We start from the raw sequence: 26,221 nt of genomic DNA, 5'->3' as shown, positions 1-26,221 counted from the left end.
GTGCAGTTATCCACTTGCAGTTTCTACAAAAAGAGTGTTTCAAACCTGAACTATCAAAGAAAGGTTCAACACTGTGAGTTGAATGCAAACATCACGAAGAAAGTTCTGAGAATGCTTCTGTTCAGTTCTGTGCGGTTTATCCCGTTTCCAACGAAATCCTCAGAGAGCTGCAAGTATCCACTTGCAGTTTCTAGAAAAAGAGTGTTTCAAACCTGAACTATCAAAGAAAGGTTCAACACTGTGAGTTGAATGCAAACATGAGGAAGAAATTTCTGAGAATGCTTCTCTTTAGTTCTGTGCAGTTTATCCCGTTTCCAACGAAATCCTCAGAGAGGTCCAAATATCCACTTGCAGATTCCACAGAAAGAGTGTTTGGAAACTGCTGTTAGAAAGGGAACCTTCACCTCTGTGAGTTGAATGCAATCATCACAGAGAAGTTTCTGACAATGCTTCTCTCTAGTTTTTAGGTGACGATAATTCGTTTTCCACCACAGGCCTGAGAGCTCTCCAAATGTCCACTTGCAGACACTACGAAAAGAATGTTTCAGAACTGCTCTATGAAAAGCAATGTGAAACTCTGTGAGTTGAATACAAACATCACAGAGAACTTTCAGAGAATGCTTCTGTTTAGTTTTTATGTGAAGATATACCCATTTGCGAAGAAGTCTTCACATTGGTCCTATCCACTTGCAGATTCCACAAAAAGAGAGTTTCAAAACTGCTCTATCCATAAGAGTGTCCAACTCTGTGAGTTGAATGCGTTCATCACAGCGAAGTTCCTGAGAAGGCTTCTGTCTAGATTTTATGTGAAGATATACCCGTTTCAAACGAAGGCCACAGAGTGGTCCAAATATCCACTTGCAGATCCTACAAAAAGAGTGTTTCAAACCTCAACTATCAACGGAAGGTTCAACTCTGGGATTTGAATGCAAACATCACAAAGGAGTTTCTGAGAATTCTTCTGTTTAGTTAGGTGCAGGTATCCCGTTTCCAACGAAATCCTCAGAGAGGTCCAAATATCCACTTGCAGATTCTCCAAAATGTGTGTTTCAAACCTGCTCCATCCAAAGGAATGTTCAGCTCTGTGAGTTAAACTCAATCATCACAAAGTATTTTCTGAGAATGCTTCCCTCCAGTTTTTATATGAAGCTATTCCCTTTACTATCATAGGCCTCAAAGAGGTGCAGTTATCCACTTGCAGTTTCTACAAAAAGAGTGTTTCAAACCTGAACTATCAAAGAAAGGTTCAACACTGTGAGTTGAATGCAAACATCACGAAGAAAGTTCTGAGAATGCTTCTGTTCAGTTCTGCGCGGTTTATCCCGTTTCCAACGAAATCCTCAGAGAGGTGCAAGTATCCACTTGCAGTTTCTAGAAAAAGAGTGTTTCAAACCTGAACTACCAAAGAAAGGTTCAACACTGTGAGTTGAATGCAAACATCAGGAAGAAAGTTCTGAGAATGCTTCTGTTTAGTTCTGTGCAGTTTATCCCGTTTCCAACGAAATCCTCAGAGAGGTCCAAATATCCACTTGCAGATTCCACAGAAAGAGTGTTTGGAAACTGCTGTTAGAAAGGGAACCTTCAGCTCTGTGAGTTGAATGCAATCATCACAGAGAAGTTTCTGACAATGCTTCTCTCTAGTTTTTAGGTGACGATAATTCGTTTTCCACCACAGGCCTGAGAGCTCTCCAAATGTCCACTTGCAGACACTACGAAAAGAATGTTTCAGAACTGCTCTATGAAAAGCAATGTGAAACTCTGTGAGTTGAACACAAAGATCACAGAGAAGTTTCAGAGAATGCTTCTGTTTAGTTTTTATGTGAAGATATACCCATTTGCGAAGAAGTCTTCACATTGGTCCTATCCACTTGCAGATTCCACAAAAAGAGAGTTTCAAAACTGCTCTATCCATAGGAGTGTTCAACTCTGTGAGTTGAATGCGTTCATCACAGCGAAGTTCCTGAGAAGGCTTCTGTCTAGATTTTATGTGAAGATATACCCGTTTCAAACGAAGGCCACAGAGTGGTCCAAATATCCACTTGCAGATCCTACAAAAAGAGTGTTTCAAACCTGAACTATCAACGGAAGGTTCAACTCTGGGATTTGAATGCAAACATCACAAAGGAGTTTCTGAGAATGCTTCTGTTTAGTTAGGTGCAGGTATCCCGTTTCCAAGGAAATCCTCAGAGAGGTCCAAATATCCACTTGCAGATTCTCCAAAAAGTGTGTTTCAAACCTGCTCCATCCAAAGGAATGTTCAGCTCTGTGAGTTAAACTCAATCATCACAAAGTATTTTCTGAGAATGCTTCCCTCCAGTTTTTATATGAAGCTATTCCCTTTACTATCATAGGCCTCAAAGAGGTGCAGTTATCCACTTGCAGTTTCTACAGAAAGAGTGTTTCAAACCTGAACTATCAAAGAAAGGTTCAACACTGTGAGTTGAATGCAAACATCACGAAGAAAGTTCTGAGAATGCTTCTGTTCAGTTCTGTGCGGTTTATCCCGTTTCCAACGAAATCCTCAGAGAGGTGCAAGTATACACTTGCAGTTTTTAGAAAAAGAGTGTTTCAAACCTGAACTATCAAAGAAAGGTTCAACACTGTGAGTTGAATGCAAACATCAGGAAGAAAGTTCTGAGAATGCTTCTCTTTAGTTCTGTGCAGTTTATCCCGTTTCCAACGAAATCCTCAGAGAGGTCCAAATATCCACTTGCAGATTGCACAGAAAGAGTGTTTGGAAACTGCTGTTAGAAAGGGAACCTTCAGCTCTGTGAGTTGAATGCAATCATCACAGAGAAGTTTCTGACAATGCTTCTCTCTAGTTTTTAGGTGACGATAATTCGTTTTCCACCACAGGCCTGAGAGCTCTCCAAATGTCCACTTGCAGACACTACGAAAAGAATGTTTCAGAACTGCTCTATGGAAAGCAATGTGAAACTCTGTGAGTTGAACACAAAGATCACAGAGAAGTTTCAGAGAATGCTTCTGTTTAGTTTTTATGTGAAGATATACCCATTTGCGAAGAAGTCTTCACATTGGTCCTATCCACTTGCAGATTCCACAAAAAGAGAGATTCAAAACTGCTCTATCCATAGGAGTGTTCAACTCCGTGAGATGAATGCGTTCATCACAGCGAAGTTCCTGAGAAGGCTTCTGTCTAGATTTTCTGTTGATATACCCGTTTCAAACGAAGGCCACAGAGTGGTCCAAATATCCACTTGCAGATCCTACAAAAAGAGTGTTTCAAACCTGAACTATCAACGGAAGGTTCAATTCTGGGATTTGAATGCAAACATCACAAAGGAGTTTCTGAGAATGCTTCTGTTTAGTTAGGTGCAGGTATCCCGTTTCCAACGAAATCCTCAGAGAGGTCCAAATATCCACTTGCCGATTCTGGAAAAAGTGTGTTTCAAACCTGCTCCATCCAAAGGAATGTTCAGCTCTGTGAGTTAAACTCAATCATCACAAAGTATTTTCTGAGAATGCTTCCCTCCAGTTTTTATATGAAGCTATTCCCTTTACTATCATAGGCCTCAAAGAGGTGCAGTTATCCACTTGCAGTTTCTACAAAAAGAGTGTTTCAAACCTGAACTATCAAAGAAAGGTTCAACACTGTGAGTTGAATGCAAACATCACAAAGAAGTTTCTGAGAATGCTGCTGTTCATTTATCCACTTGCAGATTCTCCAAAATGTGTGTTTCGAACCTGCTCCATCCAAAGGAATGTTCAGCTCTGTGAGTTAAACTCAATCATCACAAAGTATTTTCTGAGAATGCTTCCCTCCAGTTTTTATATGAAGCTATTCCCTTTACTATCATAGGCCTCAAAGAGGTGCAGTTATCCACTTGCAGTTTCTACAAAAAGACTGTTTCAAACCTGAACTATCAAAGAAAGGTTCAACACTGTGAGTTGAATGCAAACATCACGAAGAAAGTTCTGAGAATGCTTCTGTTCATTTCTGTGCGGTTTATCCCGTTTCCAACGAAATCCTCAGAGAGGTGCTAGTATCCACTTGCAGTTTCTAGAAAAAGAGTGTTTCAAACCTGAACTATCAAAGAAAGGTTCAACACTGTGAGTTGAATGCAAACATCAGGAAGAAAGTTCTGAGAATGCTTCTGTTTAGTTCTGTGCAGTTTATCCCGTTTCCAACGAAATCATCGGAGAGGTCCAAATATCCACTTGCAGATTCCACAGAAAGAGTGTTTGGAAACTGCTGTTAGAAAGGGAACCTTCAGCTCTGTGAGTTGAATGCAATCATCACAGAGAAGTTTCTGACAATGCTTCTCTCTAGTTTTTAGGTGACGATAATTCGTTTTCCACCACAGGCCTGAGAGCTCTCCAAATGTCCACTTGCAGACACTACGAAAAGAATGTTTCAGAACTGCTCTATGAAAAGCAATGTGAAACTCTGTGAGTTGAACACAAAGATCACAGAGAAGTTTCAGAGAATGCTTCTGTTTAGTTTTTATGTGAAGATATACCCATTTGCGAAGAAGTCTTCACATTGGTCCTATCCACTTGCAGATTCCACAAAAAGAGAGTTTCAAAACTGCTCTATCCATAGGAGTGTTCAACTCTGTGAGTTGAATGCTTTCATCACAGCGAAGTTCCTGAGAAGGCTTCTGTCTAGATTTTCTGTGAAGATATACCCGTTTCAAACGAAGGCCACAGAGCGGTCCAAATATCCACTTGCAGATCCTACAAAAAGAGTGTTTCAAACCTGAACTATCAACGGAAGGTTCAACTCTGGGATTTGAATGCAAACATCACAAAGAAGTTTCTGAGAATGCTTCTGTTTAGTTAGGTGCAGGTATCCCGTTTCCAACGAAATCCTCAGAGGGGTCCAAATATCCACTTGCAGATTCTCCAAAAAGTGTGTTTCAAACCTGCTACATCCGAAGGAATGTTCAGCTCTGTGAGTTAAACTCAATCATCACAAAGTATTTTCTGAGAATGCTTCCCTCCAGTTTTTATATGAAGCTATTCCCTTTACTATCATAGGCCTCAAAGAGGTGCAGTTATCCACTTGCAGTTTCTACAAAAAGAGTGTTTCAAACCTGAACTATCAAAGAAAGGTTCAACACTGTGAGTTGAATGCAAACATCACGAAGAAAGTTCTGAGAATGCTTCTGTTCAGTTCTGTGCGGTTTATCCCGTTTCCAACGAAATCCTCAGAGAGCTGCAAGTATACACTTGCAGTTTTTAGAAAAAGAGTGTTTCAAACCTGAACTATCAAAGAAAGGTTCAACACTGTGAGTTGAATGCAAACATCAGGAAGAAAGTTCTGAGAATGCTTCTCTTTAGTTCTGTGCAGTTTATCCCGTTTCCAACGAAATCCTCAGAGAGGTCCAAATATCCACTTGCAGATTGCACAGAAAGAGTGTTTGGAAACTGCTGTTAGAAAGGGAACCTTCAGCTCTGTGAGTTGAATGCAATCATCACAGAGAAGTTTCTGACAATGCTTCTCTCTAGTTTTTAGGTGACGATAATTCGTTTTCCACCACAGGCCTGAGAGCTCTCCAAATGTCCACTTGCAGACACTACGAAAAGAATGTTTCAGAACTGCTCTATGGAAAGCAATGTGAAACTCTGTGAGTTGAACACAAAGATCACAGAGAAGTTTCAGAGAATGCTTCTGTTTAGTTTTTATGTGAAGATATACCCATTTGCGAAGAAGTCTTCACATTGGTCCTATCCACTTGCAGATTCCACAAAAAGAGAGATTAAAAACTGCTCTATCCATAGGAGTGTTCAACTCCGTGAGATGAATGCGTTCATCACAGCGAAGTTCCTGAGAAGGCTTCTGTCTAGATTTTCTGTTGATATACCCGTTTCAAACGAAGGCCACAGAGTGGTCCAAATATCCACTTGCAGATCCTACAAAAAGAGTGTTTCAAACCTGAACTATCAACGGAAGGTTCAATTCTGGGATTTGAATGCAAACATCACAAAGGAGTTTCTGAGAATGCTTCTGTTTAGTTAGGTGCAGGTATCCCGTTTCCAACGAAATCCTCAGAGAGGTCCAAATATCCACTTGCCGATTCTGGAAAAAGTGTGTTTCAAACCTGCTCCATCCAAAGGAATGTTCAGCTCTGTGAGTTAAACTCAATCATCACAAAGTATTTTCTGAGAATGCTTCCCTCCAGTTTTTATATGAAGCTATTCCCTTTACTATCATAGGCCTCAAAGAGGTGCAGTTATCCACTTGCAGTTTCTACAAAAAGAGTGTTTCAAACCTGAACTATCAAAGAAAGGTTCAACACTGTGAGTTGAATGCAAACATCACAAAGAAGTTTCTGAGAATGCTGCTGTTCATTTATCCACTTGCAGATTCTCCAAAATGTGTGTTTCAAACCTGCTCCATCCAAAGGAATGTTCAGCTCTGTGAGTTAAACTCAATCATCACAAAGTATTTTCTGAGAATGCTTCCCTCCAGTTTTTATATGAAGCTATTCCCTTTACTATCATAGGCCTCAAAGAGGTGCAGTTATCCACTTGCAGTTTCTACAAAAAGACTGTTTCAAACCTGAACTATCAAAGAAAGGTTCAACACTGTGAGTTGAATGCAAACATCACGAAGAAAGTTCTGAGAATGCTTCTGTTCATTTCTGTGCGGTTTATCCCGTTTCCAACGAAATCCTCAGAGAGGTGCTAGTATCCACTTGCAGTTTCTAGAAAAAGAGTGTTTCAAACCTGAACTATCAAAGAAAGGTTCAACACTGTGAGTTGAATGCAAACATCAGGAAGAAAGTTCTGAGAATGCTTCTGTTTAGTTCTGTGCAGTTTATCCCGTTTCCAACGAAATCATCGGAGAGGTCCAAATATCCACTTGCAGATTCCACAGAAAGAGTGTTTGGAAACTGCTGTTAGAAAGGGAACCTTCAGCTCTGTGAGTTGAATGCAATCATCACAGAGAAGTTTCTGACAATGCTTCTCTCTAGTTTTTAGGTGACGATAATTCGTTTTCCACCACAGGCCTGAGAGCTCTCCAAATGTCCACTTGCAGACACTACGAAAAGAATGTTTCAGAACTGCTCTATGAAAAGCAATGTGAAACTCTGTGAGTTGAACACAAAGATCACAGAGAAGTTTCAGAGAATGCTTCTGTTTAGTTTTTATGTGAAGATATACCCATTTGCGAAGAAGTCTTCACATTGGTCCTATCCACTTGCAGATTCCACAAAAAGAGAGTTTCAAAACTGCTCTATCCATAGGAGTGTTCAACTCTGTGAGTTGAATGCTTTCATCACAGCGAAGTTCCTGAGAAGGCTTCTGTCTAGATTTTCTGTGAAGATATACCCGTTTCAAACGAAGGCCACAGAGCGGTCCAAATATCCACTTGCAGATCCTACAAAAAGAGTGTTTCAAACCTGAACTATCAACGGAAGGTTCAACTCTGGGATTTGAATGCAAACATCACAAAGAAGTTTCTGAGAATGCTTCTGTTTAGTTAGGTGCAGGTATCCCGTTTCCAACGAAATCCTCAGAGGGGTCCAAATATCCACTTGCAGATTCTCCAAAAAGTGTGTTTCAAACCTGCTACATCCGAAGGAATGTTCAGCTCTGTGAGTTAAACTCAATCATCACAAAGTATTTTCTGAGAATGCTTCCCTCCAGTTTTTATATGAAGCTATTCCCTTTACTATCATAGGCCTCAAAGAGGTGCAGTTATCCACTTGCAGTTTCTACAAAAAGAGTGTTTCAAACCTGAACTATCAAAGAAAGGTTCAACACTGTGAGTTGAATGCAAACATCACGAAGAAAGTTCTGAGAATGCTTCTGTTCAGTTCTGTGCGGTTTATCCCGTTTCCAACGAAATCCTCAGAGAGCTGCAAGTATCCACTTGCAGTTTCTAGAAAAAGAGTGTTTCAAACCTGAACTATCAAAGAAAGGTTCAACACTGTGAGTTGAATGCAAACATGAGGAAGAAATTTCTGAGAATGCTTCTCTTTAGTTCTGTGCAGTTTATCCCGTTTCCAACGAAATCCTCAGAGAGGTCCAAATATCCACTTGCAGATTCCACAGAAAGAGTGTTTGGAAACTGCTGTTAGAAAGGGAACCTTCACCTCTGTGAGTTGAATGCAATCATCACAGAGAAGTTTCTGACAATGCTTCTCTCTAGTTTTTAGGTGACGATAATTCCTTTTCCACCACAGGCCTGAGAGCTCTCCAAATGTCCACTTGCAGACACTACGAAAAGAATGTTTCAGAACTGCTCTATGAAAAGCAATGTGAAACTCTGTGAGTTGAATACAAACATCACAGAGAACTTTCAGAGAATGCTTCTGTTTAGTTTTTATGTGAAGATATACCCATTTGCGAAGAAGTCTTCACATTGGTCCTATCCACTTGCAGATTCCACAAAAAGAGAGTTTCAAAACTGCTCTATCCATAAGAGTGTCCAACTCTGTGAGTTGAATGCGTTCATCACAGCGAAGTTCCTGAGAAGGCTTCTGTCTAGATTTTATGTGAAGATATACCCGTTTCAAACGAAGGCCACAGAGTGGTCCAAATATCCACTTGCAGATCCTACAAAAAGAGTGTTTCAAACCTGAACTATCAACGGAAGGTTCAACTCTGGGATTTGAATGCAAACATCACAAAGGAGTTTCTGAGAATTCTTCTGTTTAGTTAGGTGCAGGTATCCCGTTTCCAACGAAATCCTCAGAGAGGTCCAAATATCCACTTGCAGATTCTCCAAAATGTGTGTTTCAAACCTGCTCCATCCAAAGGAATGTTCAGCTCTGTGAGTTAAACTCAATCATCACAAAGTATTTTCTGAGAATGCTTCCCTCCAGTTTTTATATGAAGCTATTCCCTTTACTATCATAGGCCTCAAAGAGGTGCAGTTATCCACTTGCAGTTTCTACAAAAAGAGTGTTTCAAACCTGAACTATCAAAGAAAGGTTCAACACTGTGAGTTGAATGCAAACATCACGAAGAAAGTTCTGAGAATGCTTCTGTTCATTTCTGTGCGGTTTATCCCGTTTCCAACGAAATCCTCAGAGAGGTGCTAGTATCCACTTGCAGTCTCTAGAAAAAGAGTGTTTCAAACCTGAACTATCAAAGAAAGGTTCAACACTGTGAGTTGAATGCAAACATCAGGAAGAAAGTTCTGAGAATGCTTCTCTTTAGTTCTGGGCAGTTTATCCCGTTTCCAACGAAATCCTCAGAGAGGTCCAAATATCCACTTGCAGATTCCACAGAAAGAGTGTTTGGAAACTGCTGTTAGAAAGGGAACCTTCAGCTCTGTGAGTTGAATGCAATCATCACAGAGAAGTTTCTGACAATGCTTCTCTCTAGTTTTTAGGTGACGATAATTCGTTTTCCACCACAGGCCTGAGAGCTCTCCAAATGTCCACTTTCAGACACTACGAAAAGAATGTTTCAGAACTGCTCTATGAAAAGCAATGTGAAACTCTGTGAGTTGAACACAAACATCACAGAGAAGTTTCAGAGAATGCTTCTGTTTAGTTTTTATGTGAAGATATACCCATTTGCGAAGAAGTCTTCACATTGGTCCTATCCACTTGCAGATTCCACAAAAAGAGAGTTTCAAAACTGCTCTATCCATAGGAGTGTTCAACTCTGTGAGTTGAATGCGTTCATCATAGCGAAGTTCCTGAGAAGGCTTCTGTCTAGATTTTATGTGAAGATATACCCGTTTCAAAGGAAGGCCACAGAGTGGTCCAAATATCCACTTGCAGATCCTACAAAAAGAGTGTTTCAAACATGAACTATCAACGGAAGGTTCAACTCTGGGATTTGAATGCAAACATCACAAAGGAGTTTCTGAGAATGCTTCTGTTTAGTTAGGTGCAGGTATCCCGTTTCCAACGAAATCCTCAGAGAGGTCCAAATATCCACTTGCAGATTCTCCAAAAAGTGTGTTTCAAACCTGCTCCATCCAAAGGAATGTTCAGCTCTGTGAGTTAAACTCAATCATCACAAAGTATTTTCTGAGAATGCTTCCCTCCCGTTTTTATATGAAGCTATTCCCTTTACTATCATAGGCCTCAAAGAGGTGCAGTTATCCACTTGCAGTTTCTACAAAAAGAGTGTTTCAAACCTGAACTATCAAAGAAAGGTTCAACACTGTGAGTTGAATGCAAACATCACGAAGAAAGTTCTGAGAATGCTTCTGTTCAGTTCTGTGCGGTTTATCCCGTTTCCAACGAAATCCTCAGAGAGGTGCAAGTATCCACTTGCAGTTTCTAGAAAAAGAGTGTTTCGAACCTGAACTATCAAAGAAAGATTCAGCACTGTGAGTTGAATGCAAACATCAGGAAGAAAGTTCTGAGAATGCTTCTGTTTAGTTCTGTGCAGTTTATCCCGTTTCCAACGAAATCCTCAGAGAGGTCCAAATATCCACTTGCAGATTCCACAGAAAGAGTGTTTGGAAACTGCTGTTAGAAAGGGAACCTTCAGCTCTGTGAGTTGAATGCAATCATCACAAAGAAGTTTCTGACAATGCTTCTCTCTAGTTTTTAGGTGACGATAATTCGTTTTCCACCACAGGCCTGAGAGCTCTCCAAATGTCCACTTGCAGACACTACGAAAAGAATGTTTCAGAACTGCTCTATGAAAAGCAATGTGAAACTCTGTGAGTTGAACACAAACATCACAGAGAAGTTTCAGAGAATGCTTCTGTTTAGTTTTTATGTGAAGATATACCCATTTCCGAAGAAGTCTTCACATTGGTCCTATCCACTTGCAGATTCCACAAAAAGAGAGTTTCAAAACTGCTCTATCCATAGGAGTGTTCAACTCTGTGAGTTGAATGCGTTCATCACAGCGAAGTTCCTCAGAAGGCTTCTGTCTAGATTTTCTGTGAAGATATAACCGTTTCAAAAGAAGGCCACACAGTGGTCCAAATATCCACTTGCAGATCCTACAAAAAGAGTATTTCAAACCTGAACTATCAACGGAAGGTACAACTCTGGGATTTGAATGAAAACATCACAAAGGTGTTTCTGAGAATGCTTCTGTTTAGTTAGGTGCAGGTATCCCGTTTCCAACGAAATCCTCAGAGAGGTCCAAATATCCACTTGCAGATTCTCCAAAAAGTGTGTTTCAAACCTGCTCCATCCAAAGGAATGTTCAGCTCTGTGAGTTAAACTCAATCATCACAAAGTATTTTCTGAGAATGCTTCCCTCCAGTTTTTATATGAACGTATTTCCTTTACTATCACAGGCCTCAAAGAGGTGCAGTTATCCGCTTGCAGTTTCTACAAAAAGAGTGTTTCAAACCTGAACTATCAAAGAAAGGTTCAACACTGTGAGTTGAATGCAAACATCAGGAAGAAAGTTCTGAGAATTCTTCTGTTTAGTTCTGTGCAGTTTATCCCGTTTCCAACGAAATCCTCAGAGAGGTCCAAATATCCACTTGCAGATTCCACAGAAAGAGTGTTTGGAAACTGCTGTTAGAAAGGGAACCTTCTGCTCTGTGAGTTGAATGCAATCATCACAAAGAAGTTTCTGACAATGCTTCTCTCTAGTTTTTAGGTGACGATAATTCGTTTTCCACCACAGGCCTGAGAGCTCTCCAAATGTCCACTTGCAGACACTACGAAAAGAATGTTTCAGAACTGCTCTATGAAAAGCAATGTGAAAATCTGGGAGTTGAATACAAACATCACAGAGAAGTTTCAGAGAATGCTTCTGTTTAGTTTTTATGTGAAGATATACACATTTGCGAAGAAGTCTTCACATTGGTCCTATCCACTTGCAGATTCCACAAAAAGAGAGTTTCAAAACTGCTCTATCCATAGGAGTGTTCAACTCTGTGAGTTGAATGCGTTCATCACAGCGAAGTTCCTGAGAAGGCTTCTGTCTAGATTTTCTGTGAAGATATACCCGTTTCAAACGAAGGCCACAGAGCGGTCCAAATATCCACTTGCAGATCCTACAAAAAGAGTGTTTCAAACCTGAACTATCAACGGAAGGTTCAACTCTGGGATTTGAATGCAAACATCACAAAGAAGTTTCTGAGAATGCTTCTGTTTAGTTAGGTGCAGGTATCCCGTTTCCAACGAAATCCTCAGAGGGGTCCAAATATCCACTTGCAGATTCTCCAAAAAGTGTGTTTCAAACCTGCTCCATCCAAAGGAATGTTCAGCTCTGTGAGTTAAACTCAATCATCACAAAGTATTTTCTGAGAATGCTTCCCTCCAGTTTTTATATGAAGCTATTCCCTTTACTATCATAGGCCTCAAAGAGGTGCAGTTATCCACTTGCAGTTTCTACAAAAAGAGTGTTTCAAACCTGAACTATCAAAGAAAGGTTCAACACTGTGAGTTGAATGCAAACATCACGAAGAAAGTTCTGAGAATGCTTCTGTTCAGTTCTGTGCGGTTTATCCCGTTTCCAACGAAATCCTCAGAGAGCTGCAAGTATCCACTTGCAGTTTCTAGAAAAAGAGTGTTTCAAACCTGAACTATCAAAGAAAGGTTCAACACTGTGAGTTGAATGCAAACATGAGGAAGAAATTTCTGAGAATGCTTCTCTTTAGTTCTGTGCAGTTTATCCCGTTTCCAACGAAATCCTCAGAGAGGTCCAAATATCCACTTGCAGATTCCACAGAAAGAGTGTTTGGAAACTGCTGTTAGAAAGGGAACCTTCAGCTCTGTGAGTTGAATGCAATCATCACAGAGAAGTTTCTGACAATGCTTCTCTCTAGTTTTTAGGTGACGATAATTCCTTTTCCACCACAGGCCTGAGAGCTCTCCAAATGTCCACTTGCAGACACTACGAAAAGAATGTTTCAGAACTGCTCTATGAAAAGCAATGTGAAACTCTGTGAGTTGAATACAAACATCACAGAGAACTTTCAGAGAATGCTTCTGTTTAGTTTTTATGTGAAGATATACCCATTTGCGAAGAAGTCTTCACATTGGTCCTATCCACTTGCAGATTCCACAAAAAGAGAGTTTCAAAACTGCTCTATCCATAAGAGTGTCCAACTCTGTGAGTTGAATGCGTTCATCACAGCGAAGTTCCTGAGAAGGCTTCTGTCTAGATTTTATGTGAAGATATACCCGTTTCAAACGAAGGCCACAGAGCGGTCCAAATATCCACTTGCAGATCCTACAAAAAGAGTGTTTCAAACCTGAACTATCAACGGAAGGTTCAACTCTGGGATTTGAATGCAAACATCACAAAGGAGTTTCTGAGAATGCTTCTGTTTAGTTAGGTGCAGGTATCCCGTTTCCAACGAAATCCTCAGAGAGGTCCAAATATCCACTTGCAGATTCTCCAAAATGTGTGTTTCAAACCTGCTCCATCCAAAGGAATGTTCAGCTCTGTGAGTTAAACTCAATCATCACAAAGTATTTTCTGAGAATGCTTCCCTCCAGTTTTTATATGAAGCTATTCCCTTTACTATCATAGGCCTCAAAGAGGTGCAGTTATCCACTTGCAGTTTCTACAAAAAGAGTGTTTCAAACCTGAACTATCAAAGAAAGGTTCAACACTGTGAGTTGAATGCAAACATCACGAAGAAAGTTCTGAGAATGCTTCTGTTCATTTCTGTGCGGTTTATCCCGTTTCCAACGAAATCCTCAGAGAGGTGCTAGTATCCACTTGCAGTTTCTAGAAAAAGAGTGTTTCAAACCTGAACTATCAAAGAAAGGTTCAACACTGTGAGTTGAATGCAAACATCAGGAAGAAAGTTCTGAGAATGCTTCTGTTTAGTTCTGTGCAGTTTATCCCGTTTCCAACGAAATCATCGGAGAGGTCCAAATATCCACTTGCAGATTCCACAGAAAGAGTGTTTGGAAACTGCTGTTAGAAAGGGAACCTTCAGCTCTGTGAGTTGAATGCAATCATCACAGAGAAGTTTCTGACAATGCTTCTCTCTAGTTTTTAGGTGACGATAATTCGTTTTCCACCACAGGCCTGAGAGCTCTCCAAATGTCCACTTGCAGACACTACGAAAAGAATGTTTCAGAACTGCTCTATGAAAAGCAATGTGAAACTCTGTGAGTTGAACACAAACATCACAGAGAAGTTTCAGAGAATGCTTCTGTTTAGTTTTTATGTGAAGATATACCCATTTGCGAAGAAGCCTTCACATTGGTCCTATCCACTTGCAGATTCCACAAAAAGAGAGTTTCAAAACTGCTCTATCCATAGGAGTGTTCAACTCTGTGAGTTGAATGCGTTCATCACAGCGAAGTTTCTGAGAAGGCTTCTGTCTAGATTTTCTGTGAAGATATACCCGTTTCAAACGAAGGCCACAGAGCGGTCCAAATATCCACTTGCAGATCCTACAAAAAGAGTGTTTCAAACCTGAACTATCAACGGAAGGTTCAACTCTGGGATTTGAATGCAAACATCACAAAGGAGTTTCTGAGAATGCTTCTGTTTAGTTAGGTGCAGGTATCCCGTTTCCAACGAAATCCTCAGAGGGGTCCAAATATCCACTTGCAGATTCTCCAAAAAGTGTGTTTCAAACCTGCTCCATCCGAAGGAATGTTCAGCTCTGTGAGTTAAACTCAATCATCACAAAGTATTTTCTGAGAATGCTTCCCTCCAGTTTTTATATGAAGCTATTCCCTTTACTATCATAGGCCTCAAAGAGGTGCAGTTATCCACTTGCAGTTTCTACAAAAAGAGTGTTTCAAACCTGAACTATCAAAGAAAGGTTCAACACTGTGAGTTGAATGCAAACATCACGAAGAAAGTTCTGAGAATGCTTCTGTTCAGTTCTGTGCGGTTTATCCCGTTTCCAACGAAATCCTCAGAGAGCTGCAAGTATCCACTTGCAGTTTCTAGAAAAAGAGTGTTTCAAACCTGAACTATCAAAGAAAGGTTCAACACTGTGAGTTGAATGCAAACATGAGGAAGAAATTTCTGAGAATGCTTCTCTTTAGTTCTGTGCAGTTTATCCCGTTTCCAACGAAATCCTCAGAGAGGTCCAAATATCCACTTGCAGATTCCACAGAAAGAGTGTTTGGAAACTGCTGTTAGAAAGGGAACCTTCAGCTCTGTGAGTTGAATGCAATCATCACAGAGAAGTTTCTGACAATGCTTCTCTCTAGTTTTTAGGTGACGATAATTCGTTTTCCACCACAGGCCTGAGAGCTCTCCAAATGTCCACTTGCAGACACTACGAAAAGAATGTTTCAGAACTGCTCTATGAAAAGCAATGTGAAACTCTGTGAGTTGAATACAAACATCACAGAGAACTTTCAGAGAATGCTTCTGTTTAGTTTTTATGTGAAGATATACCCATTTGCGAAGAAGTCTTCACATTGGTCCTATCCACTTGCAGATTCCACAAAAAGAGAGTTTCAAAACTGCTCTATCCATAAGAGTGTCCAACTCTGTGAGTTGAATGCGTTCATCACAGCGAAGTTCCTGAGAAGGCTTCTGTCTAGATTTTATGTGAAGATATACCCGTTTCAAACGAAGGCCACAGAGTGGTCCAAATATCCACTTGCAGACCCTACAAAAAGAGTGTTTCAAACCTGAACTATCAACGGAAGGTTCAACTCTGGGATTTGAATGCAAACATCACAAAGGAGTTTCTGAGAATGCTTCTGTTTAGTTAGGTGCAGGTATCCCGTTTCCAACGAAATCCTCAGAGAGGTCCAAATATCCACTTGCAGATTCTCCAAAAAGTGTGTTTCAAACCTGCTCCATCCAAAGGAATGTTCAGCTCTGTGAGTTAAACTCAATCATCACAAAGTATTTTCTGAGAATGCTTCCCTCCAGTTTTTATATGAAGCTATTCCCTTTACTATCATAGGCCTCAAAGAGGTGCAGTTATCCACTTGCAGTTTCTACAAAAAGAGTGTTTCAAACCTGAACTATCAAAGAAAGGTTCAACACTGTGAGTTGAATGCAAACATCACGAAGAAAGTTCTGAGAATGCTTCTGTTCAGTTCTGTGCGGTTTATCCCGTTTCCAACGAAATCCTCAGAGAGCTGCAAGTATCCACTTGCAGTTTCTAGAAAAAGAGTGTTTCAAACCTGAACTATCAAAGAAAGGTTCAACACTGTGAGTTGAATGCAAACATGAGGAAGAAATTTCTGAGAATGCTTCTCTTTAGTTCTGTGCAGTTTATCCCGTTTCCAACGAAATCCTCAGAGAGGTCCAAATATCCACTTGCAGATTCCACAGAAAGAGTGTTTGGAAACTGCTGTTAGAAAGGGAACCTTCAGCTCTGTGAGTTGAATGCAATCATCACAGAGAAGTTTCTGACAATGCTTCTCTCTAGTTTTTAGGTGACGATAATTCGTTTTCCACCACAGGCCTGAGAGCTCTCCAAATGTCCACTTGCAGACACTACGAAAAGAATGTTTCAGAACTGCTCTATGAAAAGCAATGTGAAACTCTGTGAGTTGAATACAAACATCACAGAGAACTTTCAGAGAATGCTTCTGTTTAGTTTTTATGTGAAGATATACCCATTTGCGAAGAAGTCTTCACATTGGTCCTATCCACTTGCAGATTCCACAAAAAGAGAGTTTCAAAACTGCTCTATCCATAAGAGTGTCCAACTCTGTGAGTTGAATGCGTTCATCACAGCGAAGTTCCTGAGAAGGCTTCTGTCTAGATTTTATGTGAAGATATACCCGTTACAAACGAAGGCCACAGAGTGGTCCAAATATCCACTTGCAGATCCTACAAAAAGAGTGTTTCAAACCTGAACTATCAACGGAAGGTTCAACTCTGGGATTTGAATGCAAACATCACAAAGGAGTTTCTGAGAATGCTTCTGTTTAGTTAGGTGCAGGTATCCCGTTTCCAACGAAATCCTCAGAGAGGTCCAAATATCCACTTGCAGATTCTCCAAAATGTGTGTTTCAAACCTGCTCCATCCAAAGGAATGTTCAGCTCTGTGAGTTAAACTCAATCATCACAAAGTATTTTCTGAGAATGCTTCCCTCCAGTTTTTATATGAAGCTATTCCCTTTACTATCATAGGCCTCAAAGAGGTGCAGTTATCCACTTGCAGTTTCTACAAAAAGAGTGTTTCAAACCTGAACTATCAAAGAAAGGTTCAACACTGTGAGTTGAATGCAAACATCACGAAGAAAGTTCTGAGAATGCTTCTGTTCAGTTCTGTGCGGTTTATCCCGTTTCCAACGAAATCCTCAGAGAGGTGCTAGTATCCACTTGCAGTTTCTAGAAAAAGAGTGTTTCAAACCTGAACTATCAAAGAAAGGTTCAACACTGTGAGTTGAATGCAAACATCAGGAAGAAAGTTCTGAGAATGCTTCTGTTTAGTTCTGTGCAGTTTATCCCGTTTCCAACGAAATCCTCAGAGAGGTCCAAATATCCACTTGCAGATTCCACAGAAAGAGTGTTTGGAAACTGCTGTTAGAAAGGGAACCTTCAGCTCTGTGAGTTGAATGCAATCATCACAAAGAAGTTTCTGACAATGCTTCTCTCTAGTTTATAGGTGACGATAATTCGTTTTCCACCACAGGCCTGAGAGCTCTCCAAATGTCCACTTGCAGACACTACGAAAAGAATGTTTCAGAACTGCTCTATGAAAAGCAATGTGAAACTCTGTGAGTTGAACACAAACATCACAGAGAAGTTTCAGAGAATGCTTCTGTTTAGTTTTTATGTGAAGATATACCCATTTGCGAAGAAGTCTTCACATTGGTCCTATCCACTTTCAGATTCCACAAAAAGAGAGTTTCAAAACGGCTCTATCCATAGGAGTGTTCAACTCTGTGAGTTGAATGCGTTCATCACAGCGAAGTTCCTCAGAAGGCTTCTGTCTAGATTTTCTGTGAAGATATAACCGTTTCAAAAGAAGGCCACACAGTGGTCCAAATATCCACTTGCAGATCCTACAAAAAGAGTATTTCAAACCTGAACTATCAACGGAAGGTTCAACTCTGGGATTTGAATGCAAACATCATAAAGGTGTTTCTGAGAATGCTTCTGTTTAGTTAGGTGCAGGTATCCCGTTTCCAACGAAATCCTCAGAGAGGTCCAAATATCCACTTGCAGATTCTCCAAAAAGTGTGTTTCAAACCTGCTCCATCCAAAGGAATGTTCAGCTCTGTGAGTTAAACTCAATCATCACAAAGTATTTTCTGAGAATGCTTCCCTCCAGTTTTTATATGAACGTATTTCCTTTACTATCACAGGCCTCAAAGAGGTGCAGTTATCCGCTTGCAGTTTCTACAAAAAGAGTGTTTCAAACCTGAACTATCAAAGAAAGGTTCAAGACTGTGAGTTGAATGCAAACATCAGGAAGAAAGTTCTGAGAATTCTTCTGTTTAGTTCTGTGCAGTTTATCCCGTTTCCAACGAAATCCTCAGAGAGGTCCAAATATCCACTTGCAGATTCCACAGAAAGAGTGTTTGGAAACTGCTGTTAGAAAGGGAACCTTCTGCTCTGTGAGTTGAATGCAATCATCACAAAAAAGTTTCTGACAATGCTTCTCTCTAGTTTTTAGGTGACGATAATTCGTTTTCCACCACAGGCCTGAGAGCTCTCCAAATGTCCACTTGCAGACACTACGAAAAGAATGTTTCAGAACTGCTCTATGAAAAGCAATGTGAAACTCTGGGAGTTGAACACAAACATCACAGAGAAGTTTCAGAGAATGCTTCTGTTTAGTTTTTATGTGAAGATATACCCATTTGCGAAGAAGTCTTCACATTGGTCCTATCCACTTGCAGATTCCACAAAAAGAGAGTTTCAAAACTGCTCTATCCATAGGAGTGTTCAACTCTGTGAGTTGAATGCGTTCATCACAGCGAAGTTCCTGAGAAGGCTTCTGTCTAGATTTTCTGTGAAGATATACCCGTTTCAAACGAAGGCCACAGAGCGGTCCAAATATCCACTTGCAGATCCTACAAAAAGAGTGTTTCAAACCTGAACTATCAACGGAAGGTTCAACTCTGGGATTTGAATGCAAACATCACAAAGGAGTTTCTGAGAATGCTTCTGTTTAGTTAGGTGCAGGTATCCCGTTTCCAACGAAATCCTCAGAGAGGTCCAAATATCCACTTGCAGATTCTCCAAAAAGTGTGTTTCAAACCTGCTCCATCCAAAGGAATGTTCAGCTCTGTGAGTTAAACTCAATCATCACAAAGTATTTTCTGAGAATGCTTCCCTCCAGTTTTTATATGAAGCTATTCCCTTTACTATCATAGGCCTCAAAGAGGTGCAGTTATCCACTTGCAGTTTCTACAAAAAGAGTGTTTCAAACCTGAACTATCAAAGAAAGGTTCAACACTGTGAGTTGAATGCAAACATCACGAAGAAAGTTCTGAGAATGCTTCTGTTCAGTTCTGTGCGGTTTATCCCGTTTCCAACGAAATCCTCAGAGAGCTGCAAGTATCCACTTGCAGTTTCTAGAAAAAGAGTGTTTCAAACCTGAACTATCAAAGAAAGGTTCAACACTGTGAGTTGAATGCAAACATGAGGAAGAAATTTCTGAGAATGCTTCTCTTTAGTTCTGTGCAGTTTATCCCGTTTCCAACGAAATCCTCAGAGAGGTCCAAATATCCACTTGCAGATTCTCCAAAAAGTGTGTTTCAAACCTGCTCCATCCAAAGGAATGTTCAGCTCTGTGAGTTAAACTCAATCATCACAAAGTATTTTCTGAGAATGCTTCCCTCCAGTTTTTATATGAAGCTATTCCCTTTACTATCATAGGCCTCAAAGAGGTGCAGTTATCCACTTGCAGTTTCTACAAAAAGAGTGTTTCAAACCTGAACTATCAAAGAAAGGTTCAACACTGTGAGTTGAATGCAAACATCACGAAGAAAGTTCTGAGAATGCTTCTGTTCAGTTCTGTGCGGTTTATCCCGTTTCCAACGAAATCCTCAGAGAGCTGCAAGTATCCACTTGCAGTTTCTTGAAAAAGAGTGTTTCAAACCTGAACTATCAAAGAAAGGTTCAACACTGTGAGTTGAATGCAAACATGAGGAAGAAATTTCTGAGAATGCTTCTCTTTAGTTCTGTGCAGTTTATCCCGTTTCCAACGAAATCCTCAGAGAGGTCCAAATATCCACTTGCAGATTCCACAGAAAGAGTGTTTGGAAACTGCTGTTAGAAAGGGAACCTTCAGCTCTGTGAGTTGAATGCAATCATCACAGAGAAGTTTCTGACAATGCTTCTCTCTAGTTTTTCGGTGACGATAATTCGTTTTCCATCACAGGCCTGAGAGCTCTCCAAATGTCCTCTTGCAGACACTACGAAAAGAATGTTTCAGAACTGCTCTATGAAAAGCAATGTGAAACTCTGTGAGTTGAATACAAACACCACAGAGAACTTTCAGAGAATGCTTCTGTTTAGTTTTTATGTGAAGATATACCCATTTGCGAAGAAGTCTTCACATTGGTCCTATCCACTTGCAGATTCCACAAAAAGAGAGTTTCAAAACTGCTCTATCCATCGGAGTGTTCAACTCTGTGAGTTGAATGCGTTCATCACAGCGAAGTTCCTGAGAAGGCTTCTGTCTAGATTTTATGTGAAGATATACCCGTTTCAAACGAAGGCCACAGAGTGGTCCAAATATCCACTTGCAGATCCTACAAAAAGAGTGTTTCAAACCTGAACTATCAACGGAAGGTTCAACTCTGGGATTTGAATGCAAACATCACAAAGGAGTTTCTGAGAATGCTTCTGTTTAGTTAGGTGCAGGTATCCCGTTTCCAACGAAATCCTCAGAGAGGTCCAAATATCCACTTGCAGATTCTCCAAAAAGTGTGTTTCAAACCTGCTCCATCCAAAGGAATGTTCAGCTCTGTGAGTTAAACTCAATCATCACAAAGTATTTTCTGAGAATGCTTCCCTCCAGTTTTTATATGAAGCTATTCCCTTTACTATCATAGGCCTCAAAGAGGTGCAGTTATCCACTTGCAGTTTCTACAAAAAGAGTGTTTCAAACCTGAACTATCAAAGAAAGGTTCAACACTGTGAGTTGGATGCAAACATCAGGAAGAAAGTTCTGAGAATGCTTCTGTTTAGTTCTGTGCAGTTTATCCCGTTTCCAACGAAATCCTCAGAGAGGTCCAAATATCCACTTGCAGATTCCACAGAAAGTGTGTTTGGAAACTGCTGTTAGAAAGGGAACCTTCAACTCTGTGAGTTGAATGCAATCATCACAAAGAAGTTTCTGACAATGCTTCTCTCTAGTTTTTAGGTGACGATAATTCGTTTTCCACCACAGGCCTGAGAGCTCTCCAAATGTCCACTTGCAGACACTACGAAAAGAATGTTTCAGAACTGCTCTATGGAAAGCAATGTGAAACTCTGTGAGTTGAACACAAAGATCACAGAGAAGTTTCAGAGAATGCTTCTGTTTAGTTTTTATGTGAAGATATACCCATTTGCGAAGAAGTCTTCACATTGGTCCTATCCACTTGCAGATTCCACAAAAAGAGAGTTTCAAAACTGCTCTATCCATAGGAGTGTTCAACTCTGTGAGTTGAATGCGTTCATCACAGCGAAGTTCCTGAGAAGGCTTCTGTCTAGATTTTCTGTGAAGATATACCCGTTTCAAACGAAGGCCACAGAGCGGTCCAAATATCCACTTGCAGATCCTACAAAAAGAGTGTTTCAAACCTGAACTATCAACGGAAGGTTCAACTCTGGGATTTGAATGCAAACATCACAAAGAAGTTTCTGAGAATGCTTCTGTTTAGTTAGGTGCAGGTATCCCGTTTCCAACGAAATCCTCAGAGGGGTCCAAATATCCACTTGCAGATTCTCCAAAAAGTGTGTTTCAAACCTGCTCCATCCAAAGGAATGTTCAGCTCTGTGAGTTAAACTCAATCATCACAAAGTATTTTCTGAGAATGCTTCCCTCCAGTTTTTATATGAAGCTATTCCCTTTACTATCATAGGCCTCAAAGAGGTGCAGTTATCCACTTGCAGTTTCTACAAAAAGAGTGTTTCAAACCTGAACTATCAAAGAAAGGTTCAACACTGTGAGTTGAATGCAAACATCACGAAGAAAGTTCTGAGAATGCTTCTGTTCAGTTCTGTGCGGTTTATCCCGTTTCCAACGAAATCCTCCGAGAGCTGCAAGTATCCACTTGCAGTTTCTAGAAAAAGAGTGTTTCAAACCTCAACTATCAAAGAAAGGTTCAACACTGTGAGTTGAATGCAAACATCAGGAAGAAAGTTCTGAGAATGCTTCTCTTTAGTTCTTTGCAGTTTATCCCGTTTCCAACGAAATCCTCAGAGAGGTCCAAATATCCACTTGCAGATTCCACAGAAAGAGTGTTTGGAACCTGCTGTTACAAAGGGAACCTTCAGCTCTGTGAATAGAATGCAATCATCACAGAGAAGTTTCTGACAATGCTTCTCTCTAGTTTTTAGGTGACGATAATTCCTTTTCCACCACAGGCCTGAGAGCTCTCCAAATGTCCACTTGCAGACACTACGAAAAGAATGTTTCAGAACTGCTCTATGAAAAGCAATGTGAAACTCTATGAGTTGAACACAAACATCACAGAGAAGTTTCAGAGAATGCTTCTGTTTAGTTTTTATGTGAAGATATACCCATTTGCGAAGAAGTCTTCACATTGGTCCTATCCACTTGCAGATTCCACAAAAAGAGAGTTTCAAAACTACTCTATCCATAGGAGTGTTCAACTCTGTGAATTGAATGCGTTCATCACAGCGAAGTTTCTGAGAAGGCTTCTGTCTAGATTTTATGTGAAGATATACCCGTTTCAAACGAAGGCCACAGAGTGGTCCAAATATCCACTTGCAGATCCTACAAAAAGTGTGTTTCAAACCTGAACTATCAACGGAATGTTCAACTCTGGGATTTGAATGCAAACATCACAAAGAAATTTCTGAGAATGCTTCTGTTTATTTAGGTGCAGTTATCCCGTTTCCAACGAAATCCTCAGAGAGGTCCAAATATCCACTTGCAGATTCTCCAAAATGTGTGTTTCAAACCTGCTCCATCCAAAGGAATGTTCAGCTCTGTGAGTTAAACTCAATCATCACAAAGTATCTTCTGAGAATGCTTCCCTCTTGTTTTTATATGAAGCCATACTCTTTACTATCATAGGCCTCAAAGAGGTGCAGTTATCTACTTGCAGTTTCTACAGAAAGAGTGTTTCAAACCTGAACTATCAAAGAAAGTTTCAACACTGTGAGTTGAATGCAGCATCACGAAGGATGTTCTGAGAATGCTTCTGTTCAGTTCTGTGCGGTTTATCCCGTTTCCAGCGAAATCCTCAGAGAGGTGCAAGTATCCACTTGCAGTTTTTAGAAAAAGAGTGTTTCAAACCTGAACTATCAAAGAAAGGTTCAACACTGTGAGTTGAATGCAAACATCAGGAAGAAAGTTCTGAGAATGCTTCTCTTTAGTTCTGTGCAGTTTATCCCGTTTCCAACGAAATCCTCAGAGAGGTCCAAATATCCACTTGCAGATTCCACAGAAAGAGTGTTTGGAAACTGCTGTTAGAAAGGGAACCTTCAGCTCTGTGAGTTGAATGCAATCATCACAGAGAAGTTTCTGACAATGCTTCTCTCTAGTTTTTAGGTGACGATAATTCGTTTTCCACCACAGGCCTGAGAGCTCTCCAAATGTCCACTTGCAGACACTACGAAAAGAATGTTTCAGAACTGCTCTATGAAAAGCAATGTGATACTCTGTGAGTTGAACACAAACATCACATAGAAGTTTCAGAGAATGCTTCTGTTTAGTTTTTATGTGAAGATATACCCGTTTCAAACGAAGGCCACAGAGTGGTCCAAATATCCACTTGCAGATCCTACAAAAAGAGTCTTTCAAACCTGAACTATCAACGGAAGGTTCAACTCTGGGATTTGAATGCAAACATCACAAAGGAGTTTCTGAGAATGCTTCTGTTTAGTTAGGTGCAGGTATCCCGTTTCCAACGAAATCCTCAGAGAGGTCCAAATATCCACTTGCAGATTCTCCAAAAAGTGTGTTTCAAACCTGCTCCATCCAAAGGAATGTTCAGCTCTGTGAGTTAAACTCAATCATCACAAAGTATTTTCTGAGAATGCTTCCCTCCAGTTTTTATATGAAGCTATTCCCTTTACTATCATAGGCCTCAAAGAGGTGCAGTTATCCACTTGCAGTTTCTACAAAAAGAGTGTTTCAAACCTGAACTATCAAAGAAAGGTTCAACACTGTGAGTTGAATGCAAACATCACGAAGAAAGTTCTGAGAATGCTTCTGTTCAGTTCTGTGCGGTTTATCCCGTTTCCAACGAAATCCTCAGAGAGGTGCAAGTATCCACTTGCAGTTTCTAGAAAAAGAGTGTTTCAAACCTGAACTATCAAAGAAAGGTTCAACACTGTGAGTTGAATGCAAACATCAGGAAGAAAGTTCTGAGAATGCTTCTCTTTAGTTCTGTGCAGTTTATCCCGTTTCCAACGAAATCCTCAGAGAGGTCCAAATATCCACTTGCAGATTCCACAGAAAGAGTGTTTGGAAACTGCTGTTAGAAAGGGAACCTTCAGCTCTGTGAGTTGAATGCAATCATCACAGAGAAGTTTCTGACAATGCTTCTCTCTAGTTTTTAGGTGACGATAATTCGTTTTCCACCACAGGCCTGAGAGCTCTCCAAATGTCCACTTGCAGACACTACGAAAAGAATGTTTCAGAACTGCTCTATGGAAAGCAATGTGAAACTCTGTGAGTTGAACACAAAGATCACAGAGAAGTTTCAGAGAATGCTTCTGTTTAGTTTTTATGTGAAGATATACCCATTTGCGAAGAAGTCTTCACATTGGTCCTATCCACTTGCAGATTCCACAAAAAGAGAGTTTCAAAACTGCTCTATCCATAGGAGTGTTCAACTCTGTGAGTTGAATGCATTCATCACAGAGAAGTTCCTGAGAAGGCTTCTGTCTAGATTTTCTGTGAAGATATACCCGTTTCAAACGAAGGCCACAGAGCGGTCCAAATATCCACTTGCAGATCCTACAAAAAGAGTGTTTCAAACCTGAACTATCAACGGAAGGTTCAACTCTGGGATTTGAATGCAAACATCACAAAGAAGTTTCTGAGAATGCTTCTGTTTAGTTAGGTGCAGGTATCCCGTTTCCAACGAAATCCTCAGAGGGGTCCAAATATCCACTTGCAGATTCTCCAAAAAGTGTGTTTCAAACCTGCTCCATCCAAAGGAATGTTCAGCTCTGTGAGTTAAACTCAATCATCACAAAGTATTTTCTGAGAATGCTTCCCTCCAGTTTTTATATGAAGCTATTCCCTTTACTATCATAGGCCTCAAAGAGGTGCAGTTATCCACTTGCAGTTTCTACAAAAAGAGTGTTTCAAACCTGAACTATCAAAGAAAGGTTCAACACTGTGAGTTGAATGCAAACATCACGAAGAAAGTTCTGAGAATGCTTCTGTTCAGTTCTGTGCGGTTTATCCCGTTTCCAACGAAATCCTCAGAGAGCTGCAAGTATCCACTTGCAGTTTCTAGAAAAAGAGTGTTTCAAACCTGAACTATCAAAGAAAGGTTCAACACTGTGAGTTGAATGCAAACATGAGGAAGAAATTTCTGAGAATGCTTCTCTTTAGTTCTGTGCAGTTTATCCCGTTTCCAACGAAATCCACAGAGAGGTCCAAATATCCACTTGCAGATTCCACAGAAAGAGTGTTTGGAAACTGCTGTTAGAAAGGGAACCTTCAGCTCTGTGAGTTGAATGCAATCATCACAGAGAAGTTTCTGACAATGCTTCTCTCTAGTTTTTAGGTGACGATAATTCGTTTTCCACCACAGGCCTGAGAGCTCTCCAAATGTCCACTTGCAGACACTACGAAAAGAATGTTTCAGAACTGCTCTATGAAAAGCAATGTGAAACTCTGTGAGTTGAACACAAACAGCACAGAGAAGTTTCAGAGAATGCTTCTGTTTAGTTTTTATGTGAAGATATACCCATTTGCGAAGAAGTCTTCACATTGGTCCTATCCACTTGCAGATTCCACAAAAAGAGAGTTTCAAAACTGCTCTATCCATAGGAGTGTTCAACTCTGTGAGTTGAATGCGTTCATCACAGCGAAGTTCCTGAGAAGGCTTCTGTCTAGATTTTCCGTGAAGATATACCCGTTTCAAAGGAAGGCCACAGAGTGGTCCAAATATCCACTTGCAGATCCTACAAAAAGAGTATTTCAAACCTGAACTATCAACGGAAGGTTCAACTCTGGGATTTGAATGTAAACATCACAAAGGTGTTTCTGAGAATGCTTCTGTTTAGTTAGGTGCAGGTATCCCGTTTCCAACGAAATCCTCAGAGA

The sequence above is a fragment of the Pan troglodytes genome, chromosome 1 (assembly GCF_028858775.2).
Source record: "Pan troglodytes isolate AG18354 chromosome 1, NHGRI_mPanTro3-v2.0_pri, whole genome shotgun sequence".
Lineage (NCBI taxonomy): Eukaryota > Metazoa > Chordata > Mammalia > Primates > Hominidae > Pan > Pan troglodytes.
This window is presented reverse-complemented; position numbering follows the sequence as displayed.